General features: G+C 31.6%; 1 long non-coding RNA gene across 1 annotated transcript; it reads left to right on the top strand.

The window, feature by feature from the left end:
- The first annotated feature begins 5,966 nt into the window (after nt 1–5,966).
- On the top strand, nt 5,967–6,664 carry LOC142241056 (uncharacterized). Its single transcript, XR_012723466.1, has 2 exons — nt 5,967–6,241; nt 6,307–6,664. It is a non-coding gene; the product is annotated as an uncharacterized LOC142241056 (long non-coding RNA).
- The last annotated feature ends 1,772 nt before the right edge of the window (nt 6,665–8,436 follow it).

Below are 8,436 nucleotides of genomic sequence, written 5' to 3'. Positions count from 1 at the left end.
TAGTTTCCTGTGAAAATTTTCAGGGGGATTTGATGACAAGCAGATCAGTTCAACCAGTACACTTCCCGAAGATAAATTCAAAGATTTTACCTATGAAGACTAGATCAGATCCTGGATTTATAAGAACCATATTTGTTTGAGTTTTAGAGGAATCATAAACATCGTGTGCATGTGTGCAAGAAAACGATTAAATAACGCCTTGATTTGAAATCTAACATCTGTAGATTTTTACCCCCATTATTTAAATGATTACCAGAAGTAAAATCTGGAAACTATAATTCAGTTGCAAGCAATTTTCATTATCAGTGTACATGGAGCGATATTCACCATTTTCGGCACACCTCTTTATGTTCCTAAAATACTTCTAGATTTAAAATTTCATGCAAATTTGAAAAAAACTATGGTTTCTAAAAGCCCAAGAAGTAAAATCGGGAGATCGGTCTATTTGGGGGATAAACCAAAACATGGACCACTACACGCCATTTTCGGCTCTCATATTTAAGGTCCTAAAATACCTCTAGATTTCTCATTTCAGGCAAATTAGATAAAAACTACGGATTCTAGAAGCCTCAAAAATAAAATCATTTCTTGCACACCTATTTATATTCCTAAAAACCTCCAGATTTTCGATTTCAGGAAAAGTGGATAACAATTACGGTTTCTGGAAGCCCAAAAAGTAATATCGGGAGATCGGTCTATCTGATGGCTATATCAAAACATGGGCCTATACTCACCATTTTCGGCATACCTTTTTATGGTCCTAAAATACCTCTAGATTTCCAATTTGAGGCAAGTTGGATAAAAACTACGGTTTCTATAAGCCTAAGAATAAAATCTGAAGATCGGTCTATATGGAGGCTATATAAAAACATGGTCCGATACTCATCATTTTCAGCACACCTCTTTAGGGTTTTAAAATACATCTAGATTTCTAATTTCAGGCAAATTGGATAAAAACTACGGATTTTATAAGCCCAAGACCCCATATCGGGACATCGGTCTATATGGGGGATATACCAAAACCTGGACCGATACTCACCATTTTTAGCACACATCTTTATGGTCCTAAAATACCTCTAGATTTCCAATTTGAGGCAAGTTGGATAATAAATACGGATTCTAGAAGCCCAAGAAGTAAAATCGGGAAATCGGTCTATATGGGGGCTATACCTAAACATGGACCGATACTCACCATTTTCGGCACACCTCTTTATTGTTCTAAAATACCTCTAGGTTTCCAATATCAGGCAAATTCGATAAAAACTACGGATTCTTTAAGCCCAAGACGCCATATCGGGAGATCGGTCTATATGGGGGATATACCAAAACCTGGACCGATACTCACCATTTTTAGCACACCTCTTTATGGTCCTAAAATACCTCTAGATTTCAAATTTCAACCAAATTGGATAATAAATACGGATTCTAGAAGCCCAAGAAGTAAAATCGGGAAATCGGTCTATATGGGGGCTATACCTAAACATGGACCGATACTCACCATTTTTGGCACACCTCTTTGTGGTCATAAAATACCTCTAGATTTCCAATTTCAGGCAAATTGGATAGAAACTAAGGTTTTTATAAGCCCAAGACCCCAAATCGGGAGGTCGGTTTATATGGGGGCTATATCAAAACTTGGACCAATATAGCCCATCTTCGAACTTGACCTGACTGCAGACAAAAGACGAGTTTGTGCGAAATTTCAGCACGATTGCTTTATTATTGAAGACTGTAGCGTGATTACAACAGACAGACAGACAGCCAGACAGACGGACAGACGGACATCGTTATATCGTCTTAGAATTTCTCCCTGATCCAGAATATATATATATATATATATATATATATATATATATATATATATATATATATATATATATATATATATATATATATATATATATATATATATATATATATATATATAGTCGGAAATCGATAATTCGATGTGTTACACACGGAATGACAAACTTATTATACCCCCGTCACCATTCTATGGTGGTGGGTATAAAAACAATTGTTTTTAATGTGGTATACAGATGTTCTTTATTTACCATTTTGCATATTATATTTTTTTCGGAGGAATCGGTGATCTTGTGCATTTAAGGGCTAAATATAGCCAATTTTTTTGAAAACTAGGCCCTTGCATACACAAAAGGACCTTGTTCTTTACAATAAATTTTAATTGAAAGAAAGTTTATAATCTTTGCTTTATAAATGTTTTTCTTTAGGACACGAATCTTTGAAGTTGGCGTCCCACCGTTAAAATTAATAAATAAAGAAAACTTTACCAATAGTAAAGAAAACATTTTTTATATAAAAAATAATATTTGAATTAACTGAGGTATAGAATCATAGGATTAAAGATAAAAAACCTTCAAGTATAGACTTATTTTAAGATATATATATATATATATATATATATATATATATATATATATATATATATATATATATATATATATATATATATATATATATATATATATATATATATATATATATATATATATATATATATATATATATATATATATATATATATATATATATATATATATATATATATATATATATATATATATATATATATATATATATATATATATATATATATATATATATATATATATATATATATATATATATATCTTAAAATAAGTCTATACTTGAAGGTTTTTTATCTTTAATCCTATGATTCTATACCTCAGTTAATTCAAATATTATTTTTTATATAAAAAATGTTTTCTTTACTATTGGTAAAGTTTTCTTTATTTATTAATTTTAACGGTGGGACGCCAACTTCAAAGATTCGTGTCCTAAAGAAAAACATTTATAAAGCAAAGATTATAAACTTTCTTTCAATTAAAATTTATTGTAAAGAACAAGGTCCTTTTGTGTATGCAAGGGCCTAGTTTTCAAAAAAATTGGCTATATTTAGCCCTTAAATGCACAAGATCACCGATTCCTCCGAAAAAAATATAATATGCAAAATGGTAAATAAAGAACATCTGTATACCACATTAAAAACAATTGTTTTTATACCCACCACCATAGAATGGTGACGGGGGTATAATAAGTTTGTCATTCCGTGTGTAACACATCGAATTATCGATTTCCGACTATATATATATATATATATATATATATATATATATATATATATATATATATATATATATATATATATATATATATATATATATATATATATATATATATATTCTGGATCAGGGAGAAATTCTAAGACGATATAACGATGTCCGTCTGTCCGTCTGTCTGGCTGTCTGTCTGTCTGTTGTAATCACGCTACAGTCTTCAATAATAAAGCAATCGTGCTGAAATTTCGCACAAACTCGTCTTTTGTCTGCAGTCAGGTCAAGTTCGAAGATGGGCTATATTGGTCCAAGTTTTGATATAGCCCCCATATAAACCGACCTCCCGATTTGGGGTCTTGGGCTTATAAAAACCTTAGTTTCTATCCAATTTGCCTGAAATTGGAAATCTAGAGGTATTTTATGACCACAAAGAGGTGTGCCAAAAATGGTGAGTATCGGTCCATGTTTAGGTATAGCCCCCATATAGACCGATTTCCCGATTTTACTTCTTGGGCTTCTAGAATCCGTATTTATTATCCAATTTGGTTGAAATTTGAAATCTAGAGGTATTTTAGGACCATAAAGAGGTGTGCTAAAAATGGTGAGTATCGGTCCAGGTTTTGGTATATCCCCCATATAGACCGATCTCCCGATATGGCGTCTTGGGCTTAAAGAATCCGTAGTTTTTATCGAATTTGCCTGATATTGGAAACCTAGAGGTATTTTAGAACAATAAAGAGGTGTGCCGAAAATGGTGAGTATCGGTCCATGTTTAGGTATAGCCCCCATATAGACCGATTTCCCGATTTTACTTCTTGGGCTTCTAGAATCCGTATTTATTATCCAACTTGCCTCAAATTGGAAATCTAGAGGTATTTTAGGACCATAAAGATGTGTGCTAAAAATGGTGAGTATCGGTCCAGGTTTTGGTATATCCCCCATATAGACCGATGTCCCGATATGGGGTCTTGGGCTTATAAAATCCGTAGTTTTTATCCAATTTGCCTGAAATTAGAAATCTAGATGTATTTTAAAACCCTAAAGAGGTGTGCTGAAAATGATGAGTATCGGACCATGTTTTTATATAGCCTCCATATAGACCGATCTTCAGATTTTATTCTTAGGCTTATAGAAACCGTAGTTTTTATCCAACTTGCCTCAAATTGGAAATCTAGAGGTATTTTAGGACCATAAAAAGGTATGCCGAAAATGGTGAGTATAGGCCCATGTTTTGATATAGCCATCAGATAGACCGATCTCCCGATATTACTTTTTGGGCTTCCAGAAACCGTAATTGTTATCCACTTTTCCTGAAATCGAAAATCTGGAGGTTTTTAGGAATATAAATAGGTGTGCAAGAAATGATTTTATTTTTGAGGCTTCTAGAATCCGTAGTTTTTATCTAATTTGCCTGAAATGAGAAATCTAGAGGTATTTTAGGACCTTAAATATGAGAGCCGAAAATGGCGTGTAGTGGTCCATGTTTTGGTTTATCCCCCAAATAGACCGATCTCCCGATTTTACTTCTTGGGCTTTTAGAAACCATAGTTTTTTTCAAATTTGCATGAAATTTTAAATCTAGAAGTATTTTAGGAACATAAAGAGGTGTGCCGAAAATGGTGAATATCGCTCCATGTACACTGATAATGAAAATTGCTTGCAACTGAATTATAGTTTCCAGATTTTACTTCTGGTAATCATTTAAATAATGGGGGTAAAAATCTACAGATGTTAGATTTCAAATCAAGGCGTTATTTAATCGTTTTCTTGCACACATGCACACGATGTTTATGATTCCTCTAAAACTCAAACAAATATGGTTCTTATAAATCCAGGATCTGATCTAGTCTTCATAGGTAAAATCTTTGAATTTATCTTCGGGAAGTGTACTGGTTGAACTGATCTGCTTGTCATCAAATCCCCCTGAAAATTTTCACAGGAAACTATAATATTTGATTCATGGTGGTGGGTATTTAAAATTCGGCCCGGCCGAACTTACTGCTTTATATACTTGTTTTTTGTTCTTTTTAATAGCGGTTGTATCTTAAATAAACTAAGTTTTTATTTACAAATAAACAATTTGATTTTAGTAGAAAATAGAGATGTGTTTACACAACACAGCTTTTTTACCAACATTATTTTCATCTCTGGTAACTTAACTTCCAATTTGTAGTTTTTTGAATTTTTGGTCAAAATTTGATTTTTATTTTTGACGGCAGATTACTCCAAATTTTCCGGAAAAACGTATTTAAATACAACAAACGTATTTAAATACAACAAACCATTATTAAATACAACAAACCAAAAAGACAGAACAAAATAATTATTTTCCGACTGTAGCTTAAAAGATACAGTGCGCATTTAGGGGCTAATAAAGTGCCAATGAAACTACTAATAGTGATTGATATCTCTGAAATCGCAATAAAATATTTGAACTACTTCTGACAAACAAACTTGGTTTCTAGTCTTAGGCTACGATTTACTCTGTTTTTGGATTTGATTTCATCACCCTTCTCAGCAATAACATTTGTTTCTGGAAATACAATGGAGTTTCTTTGATATTATTTTTTACCACAAAATCATTTACTTTATGGGTAATTTAAAGAAATTGTCGTATTTTTGTTGGAAAATAGGGTGTCGTTTCACAAAGAAAAGCCACAACAGCTTTCTTTACAACATGTTTCTGTATTATTCCGTTTTTTTTTTTCTAAAAAATGGCGAATATTGTTTTTTTTCGAAAAGTGGTTGAATTTTATTGACACACACGCTTTTCCATTGAACCGAATACTACTGGAAAATATCAAACTAGACCCAATAAACACAGGATGAGCGTTTTTCAAATGCAACACCTCTTCAGTTTGAGGTAAATATCATTTTCAACATAAATTCAACTTGACTTGAAAAAGCTCATCTTCAATTCATCTTCAAATTGTTTGCGAATTACAACCAATTTGGCAAAATGTTGACGCAAACTTTGAAAATGTGTTGAAGATAATTGGAGAAAACTTTGACAAAACACTACCCTGAAATGCAACAAAAAAACCACATGGTTTTCAATACTACTTTGGACAACAAAGTTCGTGGAAGAAATACAAAAATGTGGAAATTTTTTAATAATCAATTAAAATTGCTTATAATAATTGGTAAGTAAAACTAAAACACGAAATGAAAACTTGAAGGAAGTCACTAAACTCAAATCTCTTTGCAGACAACTAAAATATTTGGATGCTGATTCTTGGACACATTAAGAGGCTGGCCGATGAAAAATGGTAGTGGCTTATCGAGAAAGTTTCCATAAATCAAAGTGCAACCAAAAAACTTGGTATTTATGCTTTTCCATATCAACAATTACTGGATGATAATTCGCATCACATCGATAGTTTAATTTATATCGCATCATCGGTTTAATTTGTTATTTTGTGAATTGAAATTGCTGGAAATTTATTCCAATTATCTGGCCATCAAGTTCCTGAAAATTGCCAGTATTTTAATAACAACAATTTTGTAATACCAACGTTCTTGAGGAAATCACGAAGTACCTGGTCAGTTGGAAGAAATACAAATTGGTAAGTCAAAATAAAAAGTGAAATGAAAACATAATGGAAATCACAAAACTCGATTGTTTTGCAGAAAACTAAAATCATTGGATGGTATATTCTTAGAAGATGTTGGCCGATGAAAACCGATGAAGGGAACAACAAAGAAAAGTTTTCAGAAAACTTACAAGGTGCAACCAATTAAAACAAAGTGCAACAATTCCTATATCAAGAACTGGATGAAAATGTGCTTTACATCAATTTACATCCCGTCATCAGTTTGATATTTTGTGATTTCCTCTTGCTGGAATCTATTCTAACACACAAGCCAGCAAGTTCCTCGATAGTAATTATTTCAAATTGCCAGGATATTAATTAATAGTTATTTGACACCAACATTATGGAGGAAATGGAATTATACATGTAAAAATGTTTAAGATATTTAAAGTTGTATTCATAGTTTTATTTATTAATACGTTTAATAAGATAATTACATTTTGATTGGTATTATATTATTATTTTTATATATTATTAATGTTATTTTTAAGATTATTATATTTGTTAACGAAAAAATAATAAAATTTACAAAATCTCTAGAAATTTAGTATTGACTTTCAGTTAGAACTAGGATTGACTTTCATACAAATTGTGGTTTGAAAGTATTCGCAACAATGCTAGTTTTTTATTTTTCTCACATTGAAAACTGTTTGAGAAATTATTGAGTAGCGATGCATTTCAATTTGAGGATTACAATGGAGAAATTATTGCTATTGTGTTGAATTTTACTGTTGAGGGTAATGTCTGTTTTTTGTTGAGAACGCGATTTTCTCAACAATTTCTCAACTTGAATATTACCCTAATCCTTTGAAAAAATGTTTGAAAATTATTGAATTTTAGTATTTTTCAAACGTTTGTGTTTATTGGGGAAACACCATTACGAAGTCCACAATGTGGGTGATATAAGTACAAGTATATAGTGCTAATGCCTGTATGTATGGTAGAGACAAACACGAGTCTGGATAATTTACTTATGTACACAGAAAATGTTTTTGTACATAAAAAAACATCCCCCTCAAGCGCAACCCTTTGGATTTTTATCTAGGATAGTTGAGAAACCACATGGGAACATGATTATGACAAAGTAAAAAGGGATGACTTGGATCGCTGGGTTCTTGGGATTTAACAATATGTTGTTTATTTCAACAGTTTTTCAACGAAAAAGTTCAAATCCGCATATATTTGTTGAAAATTTTGTAAAAATTTCATTTATTTAATTAGAGGACTCAGGGAAGAATTGTAAAGTAAAGTTTATAATAACTGACAAAAAACTTGAAGCGAGCAAATAATAAAACTGATTTAGTTTTGTAGGAGGCCCGTGCCATTATTGGAGAACATTTGACCACTGAAATATTCCATTTCCCCATTGAACAATAAATTGCAAAGGGTGAAACAAACGAGACAGATTGTACAAATAATTTTATAATCAGATTTGTAACTAATCATATCCCTTCAATACACTGAAAAAAGCATGTCCGAAATATATAAGCATGTTCCAAATATATTGTCTGATTTTGGTATTGATTCCGAGCCAAACAAGGGGAGAATTTGCATAAGGTTACTTTTAATCCCAAGAACCCAGCGATCCAAGTCATCCCTTTTTACTTTGTCATAATCATGTTCCCATGTGGTTTCTCAACTATCCTAGATAAAAATCCAAAGGGTTGCGCTTGAGGGGGATGTTTTTTTATGTACAAAAACATTTTCTGTGTACATAAGTAAATTATCCAGACTCGTGTTTGTCT

This window comes from Haematobia irritans, chromosome 5, assembly GCF_050003625.1.
Source record: "Haematobia irritans isolate KBUSLIRL chromosome 5, ASM5000362v1, whole genome shotgun sequence".
Taxonomy (NCBI): Eukaryota; Metazoa; Arthropoda; class Insecta; order Diptera; family Muscidae; genus Haematobia; species Haematobia irritans.
This window is presented reverse-complemented; position numbering and strand designations above follow the sequence as displayed.